Raw genomic sequence first — 24,148 nt, 5'->3', positions numbered from 1 at the left:
CTGCATAATGGTTATGTATCAAGTTTTCGAAAATTTTGCCTAAAACGATGATCACCTCCGATTTTTTCATGAAAAACAAAAATTTGATATTGTTGTTTGTACTCGTTGCGTATCTCTCTTTAAAAGATTTCCAACCATATAAAATTTGTAAATTTCTAAGGTGCGGATTTTTAGATATGTAATGTCCAAGTTGATTTGCCAATTATACCCCTGATGCATAACTCCGTCATGCAGATGCATAATCCGTCATGCAGAAATTTTTAATAATTTCATATAATTATGGGTGTCACGGAAATAATTATGGGTATCACAGTACCCAAAATTACTTATGGGCCTGAGAATGAGAATATTTTTTTTTTGGGTCTCCCCCAGTTTCCCCTTTTGAAAATCCTCCAGCAATGTTTTCGGAAGAAGAAAGTTTGGAACTTCAAAATAATCCTTTGTTGCAAGATTTTGTTTTTCCTCCTTTTGATGTTATTGAAGCCAAACATGTTCGGCCTGGAATTAAAACTTTATTGAAACAACTAGTAAGTAACTAACTCTGATGTTCTTTTCTTTACGATTTTTTTATTAATTAATTGGTGGAAATTGTAGGAGAATGATTTGGTTATATTAGAGAAATCAGTAGAACCAACGTGGCCTAAGTTAGTTGATCCGTTGGAGAAGATTTTGGATCGGCTACAACTAGTCTGGGGGATCATCCACCATCTTGAGAGTGTTAAAGATTCTGCTGATCTTCGTTCCGCTATCGAAGAAGTTCAGGTGCTATATATAAATATTTTGTTAAGATTCTTCAAGTTTATGCAACATGAATTATTTCAACAACAGAACAAAAAACAAAAAGAAACAGTATCTCTTATGTTTTGCAGCCAGAGAAAGTCAACTTTCAGCTTAGACTGGGACAAAGCAAACCTGTTTATAATGCATTCAAGGCCATCCAAGAGTCCTCAGATTGGCATACTTTTAGCGATTCTCGTAAGCGTATCGTCCAAGGTAATCATTGTGAATATGTATATACCTCTATATATCGATAACATCAGAAGCCTTAGCTACTTCTTCATAATGTGCGTAGGATCTTTGATGCACACCGTTCGAAACTCATAGCTTTCAATTTGGCAGTTAAATAGTTGGTACACGTGTAGTATCTTCGCTGTTTTTCTGCTAATAAGTATAACTTCGCGAAACAAACATTACTTGAAAATGCATCTAGTATACTGTTCTTACAAAATATAGCGGAAATAAGGAAACCTTTTACAGATGGGCGACGCAAGAGTTTGGAAATTTTAAAACATAGAGATGATTGTCGGAGATTCTCAGCCACAATGTATGGATACCTATGAGTTACTCATGATCTACCCAGCTCCATCAACACTAATAAATACTCCATGATATACTGCTGCATGCATAACTTGTCCTCTAAACTTTTAGCTTCTATATTTGTTGCGCAGCCCAACTAAAACAGGCTGTTCTCAATGGTGTGTCGCTCGAAGATGATAAAAGGGAACAGTTCAATAAAGTGCAACAGGTCTGTTTTAATGCATGTAATTGGTGTATTCTATTAATTCCTTCTTTTCATGTCTTGCTTGTAACTTCTAATCTCAACTCAAAAAGGTTTTGCTATCCCTGTTGATTCAACTAAGATTCTAAGAATGCACCTGCAGTACATGGGGACTTGTTTAGTGAGATATTAAAGAGAGTTGCTAGTGTTGATAACTTGTTTTACTGCATGCCGGTGATTTTCTGTTGTTAATACTGTAATGGTTTTTCAGAAGTTAGAGAAGTTCAGCAAGAAGTTTACGGAGAACCTTATGGATGCCACTAAATCTTTTGAAAAGCTAATTACGGATAAAAAAGATATTGATGGATTGCCTGCTTCGGCACTTGCGCTAGCTGCACAAATGGCAGCCACCAAGGTATCTTATGTTTTAGTGCTAACTTTCTTATGGACTTCCCTTTTAGTTGTTATAGCTTATTTTGAGTTTCCGGATTTCTCTCTCAATAGGGGCATGAAAAAGCTACTGCCGAAGATGGTCCATGGCTGATAACATTAGATCGTCCAAGTTTTCAATCTGTTATGCACCACTCACGGAGTCGTTCTTTGCGTGAGGAAGTCTATCGTGCTCGTATAACTCGTGCCTCTGTTGGAGAGACGGACAACTCCCCAATTATTGACGAAATTCTGAAGCTTAGGTTGGAGAAGGCTAAGCTTCTTGGTTACAACAACTATGGGGAGGTAAGATTTGTCATCCGTTATTGAGGACACTTCATTATCAGAATGTTATAAACCAACACATTTTATCTTCAGGTTAGCATGGCAATAAAAATGGCAACTGTTGACAAAGCAGAGAAATTCCTATAAAAAATCCGTACTGCTTCACGGAATGCAGCACTACAAGGTAGCATCATCTATTCATACTTCACTTGCTAATTCTTCAAAATTGAGGATGGTAGGTTGCTGGATTTTATATGATTTTATAAGTTGTATCGTGGTTTGGCAACTGCATGAGACTATTGCTCCCTTTGTGGTAATCATGTTGGGTTTCAAGGCCTGAATTATGTGCTGTGAAATTTAGTATCAGTCGAAGAGTACTACCTAAGTAATGGATTAAACTATGTAACCCAATCATTATGAAAGTATGCAGTTGGAGTGAATTCAAATTCAGCAGTTCCATTTTACTAGTTATTCTTGTGGTAGCTAGCTAGGAGCTATATATGATAATTAAGCTGTATCCAGTTAATGATTGTAATTATCTACGTATCATAACATCTGTATCCCGTTCTTCTTAGTTTAAGATTCTATATTTTTTGTTTGAATCTATGTAAAAGGATGGGACTGCAAGTGTTCGTTAAGTGGGCAAAGGTTTTAAACCAAGTGTACATATTCTTTCCTTGTAGATTTGGAGGACCTTCAAAAATTCTCAGGAGAGCAGGGTGCTGTAGAAGCCAATGATTTGCGTGACTGGGATATTAACTTTTGGGCTGAGAGACTGCGCGAGTGGAAGTATGACATAAATGAGGTAAGCCTATAATGGGTTATGCCAGCCATTTTATTTAGAAGCTCAGTACTCTTTTTTGGCTTTCATACTATTGCAGGAATAAACACAAATGAAACACCGAAAATCTGCATTTAATTTTTATTATGAAACTGATATCTCCCTTGTAATAGTGTGATTATGGTGGTTTTGTACTTCTAATCCAATACAGACTTTCTGTGACAATTTACATCGATATCAAAGTGTATTGCATTCATGCCAACAAATCTTATATTTCTTATATGGTGTGTTTACATTATCTGTTGTTTTACTTTACACAGGAAGAGTTGCGCCCATACTTTTCATTGCCAAAGGTTATGGATGGTCTCTTTGGTCTGGTAAAGAGACTGTTTGAAATTGATATTGAGGCAGCCGATGGCCTGGCTCCAGTAATATCTTGTTCCCACGTTTCGTTTGCTTTCCTCTTTGTTTGCGTTATTTGTCCACTTTAACTGATATATGGTCTACTTTTTCCAGGTCTGGAACAATGATGTTAGATTTTACCGGGTCAAAGATTCCTTAGGTAATTCTGTTGCGCACTTTTATTTCGATCCGTATATTCGTCCATCTGAAAAACAGGGAGGGGCATGGGTGGGTGATGCTGTTGCACGAAGTCGTGCTCTCGCAACTGATGGTGCCTCCGCTAGATTGCCTGTTGCATATGTGGTGTGTAATCAATCACCACCAGTAGGGGACAAACCAAGCCTTATGACATTCCGTGAGGTAAACTCCATCCAGCCAATTTATTTTATTTAGCTGCATCTGTTCTTGCATATACCCTTATAACGAATACAGGGCTATATAATAATATGAATGCGTCTTATTTGGTTGCAATCAATGCAGGTTCAGACTGTTTTTCATGAGTTTGGCCATGCACTCCGACATATGCTCACCAAAGAGGACGAGAGTCTGGTTTCTGGTATGCGGGGTATAGAATGGGATGCTGTTGAATTTCCGTCTCAGTTCATGGAGAATTGGTGTTACCAGAGGTGATGGTAAATCCTTGAAGTCATTCTCACTAACCACTGTGATATTTATGATATTACAGTTAATGGCTTAGTTACAATGAGCATTACTTCATTTCTAATTTAGGGAGACGAAATATAAACCATACGTACTACCTTACTGATTAGGGATGACAGCTACGTTTTCATGATCTATTGCAGTTTTTTTCTTCTATTTCATTCAAGTGGGTCTGCTGGTGATCTTCCATATCGTTCTTTACGATTTCCTTTACCTGGTGCTACAGGAATACTCTGTTGAGCATAGCGAAACATTATGAGACTGGGGAGGCGCTCCCAGATGAAGTTTATTTGAAACTCCTTGCAGCAAGGACATTCCGTGCAGGGTCACTAAACCTTCGCCAGGTTAGTTGGTGCTGAATAATTTTTGAGGCATACTTTTCTAGTTAGTTGGTGCTGAATAATTTTTGAGGCATACATTCCGTGCAGGGTCACTAAACCTTCGCCAGGTTAGTTGGTGCTGAATAATTTTTGAGGCATACCTTTGGCTCTGATGAGCTGAAATATATACTTCTTTGTCATTACAATTGTGGCACCCGTTTCGTGTGCACCATATGCACCCGTCCCATGTTAAAGCCCGAAAAATAACTTTTATATGTCATCTTATCTGCACTAGGTTGGTTGCCAACCCGTTAGACATATATGCCGGGAAGTAATTATGAAGATAGCTTCCATGAGGATGGGTGCACTAGGTGCCAAAATAAAACAATGATTGCATTTAAAACCCAGAAATTAAACAAAATAAAACGCGTAAACCCAAAAGAATATCAAGATATATGTAGAGGAACTCTCATGCCCCATGGTTGAGTTTTTTGCCAAGCACTTTTTTTTCCGAAGCATAGCATTTTTCTTCTTCTATTAAAAAGAATTGTTCTTTTATTATGTTCCACGGAGGTTTTGACACGATGTCCCCCTCCTTTATATTCAATAAGTTTCTCATACCAGTTTCGGCCAAATTCTTTTTTAACACTGCATCTGTATGGTTCAATGGTGATCCATATGGTTGATGCAGAGGGTAGTTTTCCGGCTGCATTAAGCATTCGTAGATTGGAGATATGATATAAAAATGTAAGATAAGTTTTTACACCTTCCATTACATTCTTAAACTTACTTGTATTGATCAAAATTGACAGTGGGCTGAGGTATTATCGGCTGATGCTTTCTCAGCATTTGAGAATGCTGGGATGGACAATGAAAAGGTAATTGCGGTAGAGTTTTTATCAATGGCATGAATGAACATTAATGTTACTTCATTTCTTTTTCTTTTTTTGATAAAAGGAGGAAATTCATCAACTAAGAAGTAAAAGTTTTTTTTGATGAAAAGTCTTGCAACAGGCTGTCAAAGAGATTGGTCACAAGTTCCGTGACACGGTTCTTGTTCTAGGAGGTGGAATCCCGCCACTTCAGGTTAGTTTGTGGTTTGGGTATAAAATACTAATATATGTGTCTAAGGCAGTTTTTCCTAATTTCTTTTTTGTATGTGGTACTCTTTATCATCCTTAGTATAATGCATCGATTTTGCAAATCATGTGATGCTATCTCCTTGTACATTTCACATTTGTTCTCAAAAAAAAAAGAAGTGATTATCCTTATGCATCAATTTTGCAAATCAGTAATTCTCGTCATTCGTTTCTTATAGGTTTTTGTTCGGTCCCGGGGGCGTGAACCATCTCCCGAGGCACTTTCTCAGGCACCATGGCCTTTTAAAGACAACAACATCGTCCGTTTAGTTTATACACCTAATGATGCAACTAGATTTGGAGTCTTGGACTATCGCCAGACATAAGAGTGGCTAATTCTTTTTATTTGTGTTTGATTTTTTTTTTTTTGAGTAATTAATTTCGTATTTGGGTTGTAACTTGTAGATTTTGGTAAAGATATAAAACGTGTCAGCTTTCCTATCATAAAGCTCTACATAGTACAGTTATGTCGCGTACTTATTTTATGTTTATTAACTAGTAGATAAAATAAATGGCTTTATGTGAAAATAAACGAGGAATTTTGGGGAATGCATTTATACATCCTCGTTTAATTGGGGGCTCCTAGAAATAATTAGGGGTCCTGACCAATTTATACCCACACCAAACACTATAGGGGTTCCAAAAAGAGGGTGAAAATACTGTTTTACCCTTACTACTTAAAAACCTATTAACATAAACATAAGGCCCCCAATTCAGTTTCTAAAACAAAATCAAAAACCATTCCCCTCCCCTTCCCTTCCATAACCGAGTTCTCTCATCTCTCCACCATTGACGACCCAATTTTTTTTCTTCGTCGATTCATCGTCGTAATCGTCGATACGAAAAACTTTAATCGACGATTAACTTCTTCTACAAACATGGCTCGAACCAATGAGTACAAAGGAAAGTTTGCTAACCCTAAGTTGGTAGAGAAACCCAAATTGAAGATTATTCTCAAAACCAAGCAAATATCAAGCCGGAAAGAAATAGAAGAAGAAATGGCGCCGATTAGAAAGTAAGTGACCAAAACCCACTTCTGTTTTGATATTTTCTTCAGTTTTGACTGTGAAATTGAGTTGCTGAACCGATTTTTTTCAGTTACAGTGAATAGGTCGTTACTCTGTATTATTTTATAACATAACGACCCTATTTCTGCATGTATACTCTATGAAAAATCGTTAAATTGTATGATGTTCTAGTGAACGACCCTAATTATGCTACTAAAATTTGTTGCCCTAGATTTGGCTCGTTACTCTGTATGATGTTATAACATAACGACCCTATATCTACATGTATACTCTATGAAAAATCGTTCATTTGTATGATATTATAGGGAACGACCCTAATTCTTCTACTACAAATTTTTGTCCTAGATTTGGCTCGTTAACTCTGTAACCGAATCCCTTGACGACCCTAATTATGCTAAGAACAGTCTCTCTGTCTTAAAAATTGGTAGGGTCGTCATTATATATAAGCGCGTAGTGATTGAATTCTTTTGGTTTAGATTTGAGTCGTTACCTCTATATAGTAACAAATGACGACCCTTGTACAGAAACAAAAATACTCACTGTCCAAAAAATTGATAGGGTCGTCACATTATTAGTTAGACTCGTCCTATTAGGTATAAGAGTCGTTTTTTTTTGTTTTAAACAAAAGGGTGACGACCCTTGTTCTGATAGCATGAAATACTGAACTTATTTGTTCCTTTTTTGTGTATGTTACCAATGTAGTAAAAAGAAAGACAAGAAACACATGCCCACTCCTCCTTCCAAACCTCCCCGACACACTAGAAACTTAAATGCCGGTCCATTCCGAGGAAGAAAACCGGATGAGGTACCGTTGTCTATGAACGAACCAAGAGACCCACATAATGATTCGTCGGACTCGTCACCTTCTTCCACCCCTGTTGTATCTGCTTCCGGTAGCGATGAGGAAGAAATTATGGAACAAGAAGAGATTCATGGCGATGATAACGATGGTGGTAATGGTAGTTCTGGACTATGTGGTGCTGGTGGTGGTGGTGATGATGATGATGAGGAGGAGGAGGAGGAGGATGATGAAGGTAATGATGGTAAGGGTGTTGGTGGTGATGATGATTATGAGGAGGAGGAGAAAGAGGATGATGAAGGTAATGATGGTAAGAATGTTGATGGTGATGATGAGGAGATATTGGAAGAGCAGGTGAGACCGCGTACACGGAAGGATGGGAAGCCAGTTGCAGAGAGCGCGAGACACATTCCCTGCACACATTTGATGCTAGAACGTCTTCGTGGTGGTAAGGCGAGAGGAGAACCTAGAGATGGCTGCGAAGTTCTATTTGGATATAAAGGAAGCTGGGCTCGTACCATCTACAAAACAATTGTAAAAATGTCAACTACGCTTTAATATTTGATTTGTTGATTTTAACTTTAATTTTTTTTTATATTTACTTATTTATTATTTTGTAGGATCATAAAAATGTTGTACGTCTTTTCAGAAGGCAATCTTATTATGCGAAAATGTCGTTGTGGGATATAAAGGATGAATGTGGAAGAGTCAAGGAGATTATTGAAAACTGTGCTTTGTATACTGCCGTTGTGAACTCTGTGATTGCATATGACAAGGATTCAATATCAAGTTTCAGTGAGAGGTTTTACGGCGAAACCCATACATTTTTGTTCCCTTTTGGTGAGATGGCATTGACACCCGATGATGCATATCAGATATTAGGGCTTCCCGTCGAAGAAAAATCCACCAATAACAAGTTCAAGAAAAGGCTTGGTTGGGAAGTCTATAAATGGAGACCCATGTATCAGTTTCTGGTATGCGGGGTATACAATGGGATGTTGTTGAATTGCCGTCTCAGTTCATGGAGAATTGGTGTTACCAGAGGTGATAGTAAATCCTTGAAGTCATTCTCACTAACCACTGTGATATTTATGATATTACAGTTAATGGCTTAGTTACAATGAGCATTACTTCATTTCTAATGTAGGGAGACGAAATATAAACCATATGTACTACCTTACTGATTAGGGATGACAGCTACGTTTTCATGATCTATTGCAGTTTTTTTCTTCTATTTCCTTCAAGTGGGTCTGCTGGTGATCTGCCATATCGTTCTTTACGATTTCCTTTACCTAGTGCTACAGGAATACTCTGTTGAGCATTGCGAAACATTATGAGACTGGGGAGGCGTTCCTAGATGAAGTTTATTTGAAACTCCTTGCAGCAAGGACATTCCGTGCAGGGTCACTAAACCTTCGCTAGGTTAGTTGGTGCTGAATAATTTTTGAGGCATACTTTTCTAGTGGCTCATGCGTGTCGTAACCACAACAAATTAATTAATATTTTTCCACCTAATTAGCAAGTAATATAGTGTAGTCAAGTTCGTATCCACGAGGAGCAAGAGGTTTTAGTTGTTTAGTTGTCACAAAAAGGGGGGATTGGTTTTAGTTTTAAAAACAAAAGAAAGTAAATAAGCAATTAAAAGTTTAAGTTGAAATCAATAAAAGAGATTAGATCAAGGAATCCTTCTTCGTTGCAAAACAATAAATCAAGTTATGTTCTTTTCCATTTTTTATTAGTCACAGATTATCACCAATCGTAGGTAAAGAAGCTAGCTCAGTGCTAAACCCCTAAATCCCTAGTATCACCGGATACGGAAGTTCTCGACTACCGGATTCTATTCACCAAACCACCTAGTAGTAGCTCACTCAAGATGTAATTTAGTTAAACGCATTAAGATTTATGAATTTATTAGGTTGATATTAGTAGTTAGACTCTTAGCTCAAGGTCTACTTGCTAACGTTGTTTCCACACACAATTGCTCCACGGAATCTCTCCGCAAGGTCTCGTGTTTGCTACTTTTGTAAAGAGTTAAGAAACGATTACTTATCCCCTAACTTTCACTAGCTTTAGATCAATTAACAAATCAATTTAGTTGGCCACCTAAACAATCTATCAATTAACCATGAATGTATAAACATTCCTATTAGTAAAAACAAACGATAATCATGTGAAAAACTTCAAAGTAGATTTAAAAACAAAACTCAAAACATGTTAAGAACTAGGAATTCATCCTCAATCAATAAGAAAATTAGCTACTCATGTTTTTTGAAATTCACACAAATAATTAAAGGGATAATATTTAAAGTTCACACAAATAATTAAAAGAAGAATTTTTGAAAGCAACCAAAAACACAAGTGTTGTGTGTGTAGAGGTGTCAAAAGTAGTAGAGAACTTCTCTATTTATAGGCTTCAATGCTCTCCAAATCTTGTAGGAAAAGAATCCTCATTCCATAATAACACCACTTTCCCAATTTGAACCTAATTCCAATTTTAAGTCCAATTCTCCAAATCTTCCAAGTTTCCATCCAACTTCCAAATCTAAGTATTCACACCCATGAGAAGAATCCACACAAAAATCTGTAAATTTGGGTTGCCTGAAAAGTTCTCGGGATCACCGGAAGCGGCCTGAAAAGTCACCGCCGGCAACCTGAGATTCTTCGCTGTAGGAGGAATATTCCGTCACTGTTCTGTTAAACTAAACGGTCAAGAAGGTCAACCCGTTAGTCATCTGAGTCAAGGTAGGATAGTCAGCTACTGAATCAGCTGCTCTGACTCGGTCATCGAACTCGTCTGGAACGGTCACCGTCGGTACCGAGTCGACTCGTCAGGGTAGAAAATCCGACAGAGTTTCCTCTGTTTCAGGTGTATTTCCAGGCCAATTTCAGGCTTATTTTTTTGGTCTTCTCCTGTTAAGAAACCTAGCATACATCTATTGTAACTTCATTTGCAGTAACAACCTTCATCAACAGCAGCCTTAGACCACCATCATTCACCTGCACTCATCCACCATGTCCTCCTCTTTCCTTGTATGTCATAACAGCTTAAGAATGAGATCAATTCTGCCCTCTGTGTTTCAATCCTTGTTCTCAAACAACCCTCTCTTCAATTCATAACAATTAGCCACCAGAACCCATTTTCTTTATTTCTTCATAACTGCTTCACAATCTTACAAATTCACAGAAACCCCTTCAATTTCTTGTCGTCTTGGCCATCACAGATTCAACCAAAAACCCTTCTAATCCATGGCAACAACTAGCTGTTCTTCTTCATTAATTCAGAACCCCAATCCAATTTCAGAACCCCCTTCTTTGACAGAACCAAATCCATCTATTTCTTCATCTGTTGTAGCTTCATCAGATTCAAACCCATCTTAGCAACAGCACCACCAAACCCAAATCAGTTTTATTAACAAATCTATCTTCCAATTCCTTTATGACCCAGTTCTTCAGTACGTTATCATCCTTCACAGATCGAGCAAGTTCTTTTTCTTTCCCATCTCAATCTTCCATAAATCTCCTTCTGAATCCCTGAATCTCTCGATTTCACTTTCGGATAACAACAGCTTCAGGTAGCAGCGGCCGCAGTTCCTTCTCAATCTCTAATTTCTCCCTGTTTCGTTCCACCAAAAATCTCAGCTCTCTGTTATTTGATTTCCCTTCCAATATCTCGGACAACAGCAGCACAGCTGCTTTTGTTTCTCAATTTCAGATACTAATGATTTGGGAAAAGAAATGCCTTCTCGACTTAGGGTTAGGGTATTAGAGGTGGGTCTGGATTTAGACACCCAACTGTAGAACATCCACCCAGCTAACATCCCCCTTAACCTCAGCTGGCCTGTCTATAGTGCTCCTCCAAAAGAGTTGCCCCTTAATATTGACTGGACTCCAGATAGTGTTCGCCCCTGAAATGACATTTTTGCCCTTTTTGCTCAAATTTGGTGATTTCTTCTTCTTTTCCTCCGTGCGACTCCAAAATACCTTAAACACTCAAAACAAACGTAAAATACAAAATTCACAAGAAAAAATAGCAAAGAAAGCATAACTACTACATAGTAAATTAGGCATTTTAGACACCTTTCAAATTCCCCCACACTTAAACTTTGCTAGTCCTCGAGCAAATCAAACTAAAACTTACAACTTCAAAGCGTTACAGCGTCCCAAGCATCCAAAGAGTTATGAGGACATAGAGTTTTTGCATGCTAGTAATAAGAAGTTAGAAATACCAAAGAGCATATCCTCATTCTTAAATGTTGAGTGAGAAATAACCACACCATATGAGAGAATGCGTGTTTGAGAAGCGATCAGTAAGCATTTCGCCTCGACTTCTGCCTCACCAAAAAGGGTTTTATGAAATTGCACTCAAAAGACGTACTTTAACGGTTCTCACATGTGTGCACGTAGGAATGAAGAGAGAATTCCTGCAACACGTTGAATGGTGGGAAGGATAACTTCCGAAATATTTTAAAAACCCACATCTTTTAACATTTTGAAAAACCATTTTTCTGACGATCTCTAAGAAAGGAAATCAACCATTATTATTGAGGATGAGATTACTTACTTACCTTCACATCCGATTGCCAATTATGCTAACACCACTCTCACATCATCCAATAGAAACGTCTTCGCTTCTCGTCTTCATCTTTTTGGTCTTCGTCTTCGGCTTCAACTATTTATGATAAACTCTCGAACTTCGTAATTCCTTGACAATTTGTAACTCTTTACTTTAAATCCTTGTCGCTTGAAACTTCCTTATAGATTTTTCCTTCCCCACTGCTTTTTAAATAAAAGATAAAAACAAAAATATCTCTTGTCATCATTTTTTTTTTACCTTTTTTTTTAGAGATAAGAGAAATAAAATACAGAACAAAGTGAAAATAAAAACAAACCATAGCCGTGGGAAAAACATTTTACCGCTTGATTCTTCACAACTTGTATCGTCTCGAAATCATAAACTTCAATAATTCTCACCTTTTGATTTTCTTTGCTCTTGTAAATAAGTCTTCAACATGTATATGTAAAAACCGCTCATTGTCTAGTTGCTTTACTTGGATTTGAAATTTTCTCTTTTCTTGTTCCGTTGCTTGTAAACCTTGAACTTTTTCAACTTTCTTTGTAGATTTTGATGTCGCTCCCTTGTTGATGATGATGGTGTTTCTATGGATCCGTTGTTGTCGAGAGAGAGAATGGTGCTAACTGCAAATCAAACTATAAGAAGGAGGCTTTCATCCATAGACGTCACCCTCATGATTGACAAAATTAGCACTCAAGAGATCAAAGAGTAGTGCTTCTATTGGTGGGAGGTTGGGTAGCTCACCATTCTACCCGGAATTAACGTACGGTGACACACACTCAAAAGAAAGCTCTTAGTTATTTATAAAGAAATCTGGTCAGTGCCTCGCATGATATAAATAGGGTAGTCTCCACTAATGATTGATCAGCAACTCTAATAATACATGTCTACCTGCTCCTAATATGCATCACCGGCATGATTAAATACATTATTTAACACTCTAACAAGCAAGAAATCCGAACGTAGTTCCCTAACACTTCCAAGTTCAATTATGTCGGTCATAATTCTCTATGTAAATATACCTAGAAGTATGCTAGTGACTCTAAAATCTCTAAAAGTTGGAAGTTTTATGCAAAAATTTCTTTTTTGTTTAAATAAATGCTTTACCACTCCCCCACACTTAAAACTTACATTGTCCTAAATATAATTGAATCGTCCAAGTAAAGTCAAGGTGGGAAATCCTAGTATGATATGGAACAAGAAAAATAAATAAACGAAACAAAAAGAAAATAAAAAGCAAAAGGATAAGGATAAGGATAAGAAATACAAAACCTATGGGTTGCCTCCAATTAAGCGCTTGTTTTAAAGTCGACGGCCCGACTTAGCTCTTGCTCCACATTACTCCTCCAGAGGGAGTGAATCCTCAAATTGAAAGTTCATCCACATTCACATATACGATGTTCTCGTAGTATGGCTTCAATCTATGGTCGTTGACCTTGGAAACCGAATTGTCTCTAAGACTAGTAATTTCAACTGCACCGTAAGGAAAAACATTAGTAACAACATATGGTCCAATCCAACGGGTCATTAACTTTCCAGGAAATAGTTTAAGGCGAGAATGATATAAAAAGAATTTTTGTCCCACTTCGAAGCTTTTCCGAGAAATCATCTTGTCATGAAAAAGCTTGATCTTTTCCTTGTAAATCCGGGCACTCTCGTAAGCATCATTACGTATCTTCTCTAGCTCATGTAGTTGTTAATTTCTTTGCTTCCCCGCTTCGTCATATTCCATGATGCACTTCTTTATCGCCCAATAAGCCTTATGTTCAAGTTCAACCGGAAGATGACAAGCTTTACCATAAACCAACCGATATGGAGAATTCCAATTGGTGTCTTGTACGCCGTTCTATATGCCCAAAGTGCATCATTAAGCTTAAAGCTCCAATCTTTCCTTGTAGTATTCACCGTCTTCTCAAGAATGGACTTGATTTCCCGATTTGAAATTTCCGCTTGTCCACTAGTTTGTGGATGATAAGGCGTACATATATTGTGTGTAATGTTGTACTTCTTGAGGAGAGCGTGGAAAGCCTTCTTGAAATGTGAGCCTCCATCGCTTATCACCACTCTTAGTGTACCATGCCTAGTGAATATGTTTTCTCTTACAAAATCACAAACAACTTGAGAATCATTAGTTTTGGTGGCTCTAGCTTCCACCCATTTTGAAACATAATCCATCGCAAGAAGTATATAAAAATTTCCATTTGAATTGACAAAAGGGCCCATAAAATCGATTCCCCACAACATCAAAAATCTCAACGGTGAGGATTGGTGTGAGTGACATTTGATTTCGAGCACCTAAATTGCCCTTTCTTTGACATCTATCACACGATTTACAAAAAACATGTGCATCTTCAAACAAGGTGGGCCAATAAAATCCACTCTCGAGAACTTTGAGAGCGGTACGTTTAGAACCAAAATGGCCACCACAAGCAAGAGTGTGACAAAAAGAGAGAATAGATTGAAATTCGGAATTAGGCACGCACCTTCGTATCATTTGATCCACGCCATATTTCCATAAGTATGGTTCATCCCACACATATTGCTTGGCTATCTTCTTAAGTTTCATCTTTTGGAAGTTAGACATTGTATTAGGTACCTTCCTTGTCACCAAGTAATTCACTATATCCGCGTACCAAGGTGTAGAATTTTCCAAGGAGAAAAGTTGTTCGTCCGGAAAGCGGTCTTGTAATGGAAGTTCTTCTTGAGACATAACAAGTCTACTGAGATGATCCACAACGGTATTCTCCACACCTTTCTTGTCTCGAATTTCTATGTCGAACTCTTGTAGCAATAGGATCCATCGGATTAGCCTTGGCTTAGCTTCTTTCTTCTTTATTAAGTATTTAAGTGCGACATGATCGGAATATACAATAACCTTTGTGCCCACCAAGTATGATCGAAACTTTTCCAATGCAAAAACTATAGCCAATAACTCCTTCTATGTGGTAGAATAGTTGATTTGTGCATCATTAAGGGTCCTCGATGCATAATAGATAACATGGGACAATTTGTCCACTCTTTGACCCAAAACGGCTCCAACCACATAATCACTAGCATCACGCATTAATTCAAATGGAAGATTCCAATCTGGTGATTTGATAATTGGCGCACTTGTCAACATTGCCTTCAATTTGTCAAAGGCATCCTTGCATTCCTTGTTGAAGTCAAAAGGTACCTCCTTTTTTAATAACTTGCACATCGGCATGGAGATTTTGGATAAATCCTTGATAAACTGCCTATAGAAACCTGCATGGCCAAGAAATGAACGGATTTCCCTCACCGAAGTGGGATATTGTAAGTTCCTTATTAAATCTATCTTTGACTGGTCCAATTCGAGCCCTCGAGAGGACAAGATGTGACCAAGTACTATGACATGGTTTACCATAAGTGACATTTGTCCCAATTAAGGACGAGGTCTGTGTCTATGCATCGTTTAAGAACTAGTTCAAGGTTGTCTAAACAACTATCAAAAGAATTGCCATAAACACTAAAATCATCCATAAATACCTCGATGATGCGCTCCACATAGTCCGAGAATATACTAACCATGCATCTTAGGAAAGTAGCCGGTGCATTGCAAAGACCAAACGACATCCGTCTATATGCAAACGTTCCAAACGGACAAGTGAAAGTGGTCTTCTCTTGGTCCTCCGGTGCAATAACAATTTGGTTGTATCCCGAATAACCGTCCAAGAAACAATAATGAGAAGCCCCGCTAACCGCTCCAACATTTGATCAATGAAAGGTAAAGGAAAGTGATCCTTTCGAGTTGCGGAATTAAGCTTTCTATATCAATGCACACTCTCCAACCGGTTTGAACTCTTGTAGGAACAAGTTCATCGTCTTGATTTCTAACAACCGTAACACCGGACTTCTTTGGTACCACTTGTACCGGACTAACCCATTTGCTATCGGATATTGGGTAGATCACCCCCACACTTAGCAATTTGAGTATCTCTTTCTTCACAACCTCCATCATGGGAGGATTAAGCCTACGTTGAGCATCACGTACCGGCTTCACGTTCTCTTCCATTAGAATTCTATGCATGCACACGGATGGACTAATGCCTTTGATGTCCGCAATTGTCCACCCAATAGCCGTTTTGTGCTCTTTCAAAATCTAAGCAAACGGTCTTCTTGTACCGGTGTGAGGTTCTTTACAATAATCACCGGAAGCTCATCTTCATCTCCCAAGAAAGCATACTTCAAATGTTCCGGAAGTGGCTTCAATTCTAGCTTAGGCGCCTTCACAATAGATGGTACAAGTAATTCATCATCCATGGGTAAAGAAATATATGAAACATTACCCTTTTTAGCTTCTTGCAATGCCGTCAAGGCACCACACATCTCCACCAATTCCTTGGAGATTTCAACATCCAAATTAGACAAGCCGTGGACGTCCAATTCAATGCTCTTTTGCAACACCACCTCAAGTTCGTCCTTTTGACTCAATTCCACCATTTGTTGCGCTAACGAACTAACCACATCAATGGAGTAAGCGGAATGCACATCACTTGGGTAGCGCATGGCTTCAAATATGTTGAAGTGTATTATCTCCTTATCGAATTCCATAGTAAGTGTACCCTTGTCAACGTCAATCTTCGTCTTTGCGGTCTTCATAAATGGCCTCCCAAGAAGTAAAGAAGTAGATGACCGATTCTCATTGTTGTCCATATCCACCACGAAGAAATCAACCGGAAAAATTAGCTCATTCACTTGCACTAGCACGTCTTCTACAAGTCCCTTAGGATATATGTTAGACTTGTTTGCTAATTGGATAATAACTCTTGTCTCTTTCAAAGGTCCAAGATTCAAGGTGTCATATATATCGGCCGACATTACACTTATGGAAGCTCCCAAGTCAAGTAAAGCATGTTCAAACCTTTTTACCAATAGTAATTGGCACCGTGAAACCACCGGGATCCGTGCACTTTGTAGGCATCTTCTTCAATAGCATAGCCGACGCACTCTCGCCAACTTTAGTAATTTCATTATCAAGCAACCTATCCTTCTTTGTGCATAATTCCTTCATGAACTTAGCATACCTTGGCATTGTCTTGATGGCCTCGATGAATGGGATGTTGATTTCTATCTTCTTGAAGATATCCATGAGTGCCTTGTCTTGAGCTTCTTTCTTGGACTTAGCAAAGCGACTAGGAAAAGGAGGTGGAGTAGTGAAACTAGGAACCGGTTCCTTGGATTGGTTGGTGGTGTTGAATTCTCCTTTGGTGCGACTTCCTCCTTGTCTTTGACTACCTCTTCACTAGCTTCATGATGACTTGGACTCTCCACTTGTCTCCCACTTCTTAACGTAACCGCATTAACATTCTCTCTTGGATTCACAAATGGTTGTGAAGGAAGCTTTGTGGATGCTTGAGATTTCAATAGATGCACATCGGTTGCCAATTGTCCCATTTGGGTTTCCAAAGCCTTAATGGCCGATTCATTCTTTTGTTGGCTTTGTTGTAAACATAGTAAGACCTTGCATGCCTTGCATTAACGCATTGAGCTTGTCATCACTCGAAGAATCACGCTCCTTGACTTGTTGTGGTTGGAATTGTTGAGGTTGGAAGCGTGATTGTTGGAAACCACCTTGTTGCACATATGGATTAGGAGCCGCCGCTTGCTTGTTGGCATAACTAAAGTTAGGGTGATCCTTCCAACCGGGATTGTAAGTATTGGAGTATGGATCATACCTTGGCCTTTGATTTGGATATAAAGCATTTACTTGTTCGGTCTCATCATCCGGAATAATTACCGCGGCCATTCGTTGCATTACCCTTTCTATGCTCCCCATCCTTTGTTCAAGGTATGATTATGAATCACTAACTTCATGCACTTGCCTAACCATTGGTTCTTTTCTTGTGTAGAATTGTTACGAGTTGGCAGCCATACTTTCAATCAACTCTCTAGCTTGGGTCAACGTATTGTTCATTAATGCACCACCACCTGCAGCGTCAAGATGAGATCTATCACTTGGGTGGAGAGCTTCGTAGAAGTATTGGAGTATCATGACGTCACTGAATTGATGGTATGGACAGCTTGCCACCAATTTCTTGTATCGTTCCCAACTTCATACAATGACTCTCCCACATTTTGCTTCATCCCACAAATCTCCTAGCGAATTTGAGTAGATTTTGATGCAGGAAAATATCTCTCGAGGAAAAGTTTCGTCATCCCATTCCATGTGGTGATACTTCCAGAAGGCAAATAATACAACCATTCCTTAGCATTTCCCGCCAAAGAGAACGGGAAAGCTTTCAACATTGCTCCATCCGCATTAGTTTCCGGTGGAAGCATGGCCATGACTATGGTATAGAAGTCCATAATATGTTTGTCTGGATCTTCATTCACCATGATATGAAACTTTGGTAACTCTCTAATCAACCCCGGCTTGATCTCGAAGGTTGAGTTAGTTTGGATACACCATTGTTGTGTATTGAGCTTGTGAGAAGCTAGATCCTTGAGTGTACGATCAACCATTTCTTCTTCGTCTATATTGGAATCTTCGAACTCACTAGATGAAGAAGGAGGAAGCGGAGTGTTAACCGCTCGAAAGAGGTCCTTTAGTTGAGTGCCGGATCGAAGACGTATACCAATTGGACTCAGTCTGCCCTCTTTAAGCATTCACCAAAGATATAGTACCTGAAACAAGATTCTCGAAAAATAAGTTAGATACGATATAAAATCTAACAAAGCAATAATAAAGCAAAAAGAAAAATAAAACAACTAAAATCGTCCGCTGCTCCCCAGCAACGACGCCAAAATCTGATGCGTGTCGTAACCACAACAAATTAATTAATATTTTTCCACCTAATTAACAATTAATATAGTGTAGTCAAGTTCGTTCCCACGAGGAGCAAGAGGTTTAGTTGTTTAGTTGTCACAAAAAGGGGGGATTGGGTTTAGATTTTAAAAACAAAAGAAAGTAAATAAAGCAATTAAAAGTTTAAGTTGAAATCAATAAGAGAGATTAGATCAAAGAATCTTTCTTCGTTGCAAAACAATAAATCAAGTTATGTTCTTTTCCACTTTTTATTAGTCACAGATTATCACCAACCGTAGGTAAAGCAGCTAGCTCAGTGCTAAACCCCTAAATCCCTAGTATCACCGAATATGGAAGTTCTCGACTACCGGACTCTATTCACCAAATCACCTAGTAGTAGATCACTCAAGATGTAATTTAGTTAAACGCATTAAAATTTATGAATTTATTAGGTTGATATTAGTAGTTAGACTCTTAGCTCAAGGTCTACTTGCTAACGTTGTTTCCACACATAATTGCTCCACGGAATCCCTTCGCCAGGTCTCGTGTTTGCTACTTGTGTAAAGAGTCAAGAAACGATTACTTATCCCCTAACTTTTACTAGCTTTAGATCAATTAACAAATCAATTTAGTTGGCCACCTAAACAATCTATCAATCAACCATGAATGTACAAACATTCCTATTAGTAAAAACAAATGATAATCATGTAAAAAACTTCAAAGTAGATTTAAAAACAAAACTCAAAATATGTTAAGAACTAGGAATTCATCCTCAATCAATAAGAAAATTAGCTACTCATGTTTTTTGAAATTCACACAAATAATTAAAGGGAGAATTTTAAAGTTCACATAAATAATTAAAAGAAGAATTTTTGAAAGCAAGCAAAAACACAAGTGTTGTGTGTGTAGAGGTGTCAAAAGTAGTAGAGGACTTATCTATTTATAGGCTTCAATGCTCTCCAAATCTTGTAGGAAAAGAATCCTCATTCCATAATAACACCACTTTCCCAATTTGAAGCTTCCAATTTTAAGTCCAATTCTCCAAATCTTCCAAGTTTCCATCCATCTTCTAAATCTAAGTATTCACACCCATGAGAAGAATCCACACAAAAATCTGTAAATTTGGGTTGCCTGAAAAGTTCTCGGGATCACCGGAATCCGGTCTGAAAAGTCGCCGCCGGTAACCTGAGATTTTTCACTGCATGAGGAATATTCCGTCACTGTTTTGTTAAACTAAACGGTCAAGAAGGTCAGCCCGTTAGTCATTTGGGTCAAGGTAGGATAGTCAGCTACTGAATCAGCTGCTCTGACTCGGTCTTAATCGGCTGAATTACTGAGTCACATGGATGGATCGGTCATCGAACTCGTCTGGAACGGTCATCGCCGGCACCGAGTCGACACGTCAGGGTAGAAAATCCGACAGAGTTTCTCTGTTTCAGGTGTATTTCCAGGCCAATTTCAGGCTTATTTTTTTGGTCTTATCCTGTTAAGGAACCTAGCATACATCTATTGTAACTTCATTTGCAGTAACAACCTTCATCAACAACAGCCTTAGACCACCATCATTCACCTGCACTCATCCACCATGTCCTCCTCTTTCCTTGTATGTCATAACAGCTTAAGAATGAGATCAATTCTTCCCTATGTGTTTCAATCCTTGTTCTCAAACACCCCTCTCTTCAATTCACAGCAATTAGCCACCAGAACCCATTTTCTTTATTTCTTCATAACTGCTTCACAATCTCACAAATTCACAGAAACCCCTTCAATTTCTTGTCATCTTGGCCATCACAGATTCAACCAAAAACCCTTCTAATCCATGGCAACAACTAGTTGTTCTTCTTTATTAATTCATAACCCTAATCCAATTTCAGAACCCCCTTCTTTGACAGAACCAAATCCATCTCTTTCTTCATCTATTGTAGCTTCATCAGATTCAAACCCATCTTAGAAACAACACCACCAAACCCAAATCAGTTTCATTAAAAAATCCATCTTCCAATTCCTTTATGACCCAGTCTTCACTATGTTATCATCCTTCACAGATCGAGCAAGTTCTTATTCTTTCCCATCTCAATCTTCCATAAATCTCCTTCTGAATCCTTGAGTCTCTCGATTTCATTTTCGGATAACAACAGCTTCAGGTAGCAGCGGCCCCTTAATATTGACGGGACTCCAGATAGTGTTCGCCCCTGAAATGATATTTTTGCCCTTTTTGCTCAAATTGGGTGATTTCTTATTCTTTTCCTCCGTGCGACTCCAAAATACTTAAAACACTCAAAACAAACGTAAAATACAAAATTCACAAGAAAAAATAGCAAAGAAAGCATAACTACTACATAGTACATTAGGTGTTTTAGACACCTATCAGTGGCCTAGATCTTCTCTGGCGCAGATGAGGTCTTTGTTATACTATTGGTTTAGTTGTTTACACAGTTTAGAGTTTTGGAACTATGTTATATAGACCCTTAGGTACCTTACCTTGACTGCTTCCATTTCTTATTTTCCACGGCCTTAGAAGTTTCTTTCAATTTCTTTTCAAGAAGTTTTCTTTAAAGCTTGTTGGTGGTAAAACTGTAAAATTGCCCCATAGTTTAAGGAAAGAATGCTCATATTATATTATCTTACATATGACAATCAGGTATAGAGAAAGGTGTAATTCTTTTTACGTGATTTTTGTTGTTCGCAGATACTATATGCAAGTGCTGATCTGGAGCTGCATGCGAAGTACATTCCTGGTGGTTCAGTATCCATCTTTGATGTTTATCACAGAGTGAGAGAGAAAACTCAAGTTATAACACCACTTCCAGAGGACAGGTTCCTTTGTGCTTTCGATCATATTTTTGCAGGTTCAGAAGTTAACTCATTTGAGTTCATTTCCTTAGTTGCATTGTATTAAACGCTGATACTAAGTATTTTATTTTTGGAAAAGTCAGGTGGAGATGATGGATATGTAGCAGGATACTACAGTTATCTAGTAACTTTTGTTTTTGTTCTGCTCAACTCATTCTTGTCATTCTTTCACAATCTAAGCTCATGGTTATCTGAGAAATCAATATGTTATCTGGATTAGGGTTACCTTTGGCTCTGATGAGCTGAAATATATACTTCTTTGTCATTACAATTGTGGCACCCGTTTCGTGTGCACCATATGCACCCGTCCCATGTTAAAGCCCGAAAAATAACTTTATATGTCATCTTATGTGCACTAGGTTGGTTGCCAGCCCGTTAGACATATATGCCGGGAAGTAATTATGAAGATAGCTTCCATGAGGATGGGTGCACTAGGTGCCAAAATAAAACAATGATTGCATTTAAAACCTTGAAATTAAACAAAATAAAACGCGTAAACCCAAAAGAATATCAAGATATATGTAGAGGAACTCTCATGCCCCATGGTTGAGTTTTTTGCCAAGCACTATTTTTTTCCCGAAGCATAGCATTATTCTTCTTATATTAAAAAGAATTGTTCTTTTATTATGTGCCACGGAGGTTTTGACACGATGTCTCCCTCCTTTATATTCAATAAGTTTCTCATACCAGTTTCGGTCAATTTTTTTTTTTAACATTGCATCTGTATGGTTCAATGGTGATCCATATGGTTGATGCGGAGGGTAGTTTTCTGGATGCATTAAGCATTTGTAGATTGGAAATATGATATAAAAATGTAAGATAAATTTTTACACCTTCCATTACATTCTTAAACTTACTTGTATTGATCAAAATTGACAGTGGGCTGAGGTATTATCGGCTGATGCTTTCTCAGCATTTGAGAATGCTGGGTTGGACAATGAAAAGGTAATTGCGGTAGAGTTTTTATCAGTGGCATGTATGAACATTAATGTTACTTCATTTATTTTTCTTTTTTTGATAAAAGGAGGAAATTCATCAACTAAGAAGTAAAAGTTTTTTTGATAAAAAGTCTTGCAACAGGCTGTCAAAGAGATTGGTCACAAGTTCCGTGACACGGTTCTTGCTCTTGGAGGTGGAATCCCGCCACTTTAGGTTAGTTTGTGGTTTAGGTATAAAATACTAATATATGTGTCTAAGGCAGTTTTTCCTAATTTATTTTTTGTATGTGGTACTCTTTATCATCCTTAGTATAATGCATCGATTTTGCAAATCATGTGATGCTAGATCCTTGTACACAGAGCCGGGCCAGAGGGGGTGCAGGAGGTGCGACGCACCAGGCCCATCTCAGGCCCAGGCCTTTTTTCATGCACAAAACTAAGCCCAAGTTATAACTTATTTCCCTATTAGCCAAGGCCCACGTCTTTTTTCTATTCTTGCCTTAACTATTTCTTCCACGTCTTCTATCATCTGTTAGGGGAAAATTTCTTTAGAATTCCCAATTTCTCTCGAACAGAACCAAACTACCCTAGTTTTATATTATCTTCTATTTGGGATAACAAATCGATTCATAAGGCTAATCAACCACTCTTCTTTAGTGAAGTAAATTTTCGTTGATGATCTTCTGAATGGTATATATGCACGTCATATTCGAATTTGATATTAATTTTTTAAAGTCTTCCATTTGTAATTTTGGTTTGCTAACAACTTTAGTCTTTATATATCTTTCAGGTACATAGATTTTGGTTAACTAACTCACAGATGGGAGAAGTTGAAGTCATTTACAAAAATATGTATATGAATCATCTTAGTATATGAATCTTTTTTTGGACCCTATTTTTGTGTTGAACTAGACAATATGTACAAAATCAATGCTTATAACCGTAAAGAACTTGTTATGCTTATCCTAGCTATATATGTATATGAATCATCTTAGTTTCGTATTCTCATTGCTATTCGAAATTGTCGGGGAGAAAAAAAATTTTGAACGTAAAAAGTCCCTGCGGTTAAGTTCGCACCAGGCCCTAAAACGCACAGGATCGGCTCTGCTTGTACATTTCACATTTGTTCTCAAAAAAAAAGTTATTATCCTTATGCATTAATTTTGCAAATCAGTAATTCTCGTCATTCGTTTCTTATAGGTTTTTGTTCTGTTCCGGGGGCGTGAGCCATCTCCCGAGGCACTTCTCAGGCACCATGACCTTTTAAAAGCAACAACATCGTCCGTTTAGTTTATACACCTAATGATGCAACTAGATTTGGAGTCTTGGACTATAGCCAGACATAAGAGTGGCTAATTCTTTTTATTTGTGTTTGATTTTTTTTTTTTGAGTAATTAATTTCGTATTTGGGTTGTAACTTGTAGGTTTTGGTAAAGATGTAAAACGTGTCAGCTTTCCTATCATAAAGCTCTACATAGTACAGTTATGTCGCATACTTATTTTATGTTTATTAACTAGTAGATAAAATAAATGGCTTTATGTGAAAATAAACGAGGAATTTTGGGGAATGCATTTATACTTCCTCGTTTAATTGGGGGCTCCTAGAAACGATTAGGGTCCCTGACCAATTTATACCCACACCAAACATTATAGGGGTTCCAAAAAGAGGGCGAAAAT

General features: G+C 37.9%; 1 long non-coding RNA gene and 1 pseudogene across 1 annotated transcript; both read left to right on the top strand.

Moving 5' to 3' along the window:
* Nucleotides 1–398: 398 nt before the first annotated feature.
* LOC113346371 lies at nt 399–23,761 on the top strand (annotated as a pseudogene).
* LOC113346264 lies at nt 5,107–5,841 on the top strand. Its single transcript, XR_003358459.1, has 3 exons — nt 5,107–5,253; nt 5,379–5,461; nt 5,694–5,841. It is a non-coding gene; the product is annotated as an uncharacterized LOC113346264 (long non-coding RNA).
* Nucleotides 23,762–24,148: the final 387 nt, after the last annotated feature.

The sequence above is a fragment of the Papaver somniferum genome, unplaced genomic scaffold (genome assembly GCF_003573695.1).
Source record: "Papaver somniferum cultivar HN1 unplaced genomic scaffold, ASM357369v1 unplaced-scaffold_99, whole genome shotgun sequence".
Classification (NCBI taxonomy): Eukaryota; Viridiplantae; Streptophyta; class Magnoliopsida; order Ranunculales; family Papaveraceae; genus Papaver; species Papaver somniferum.
This window is presented reverse-complemented; position numbering and strand designations above follow the sequence as displayed.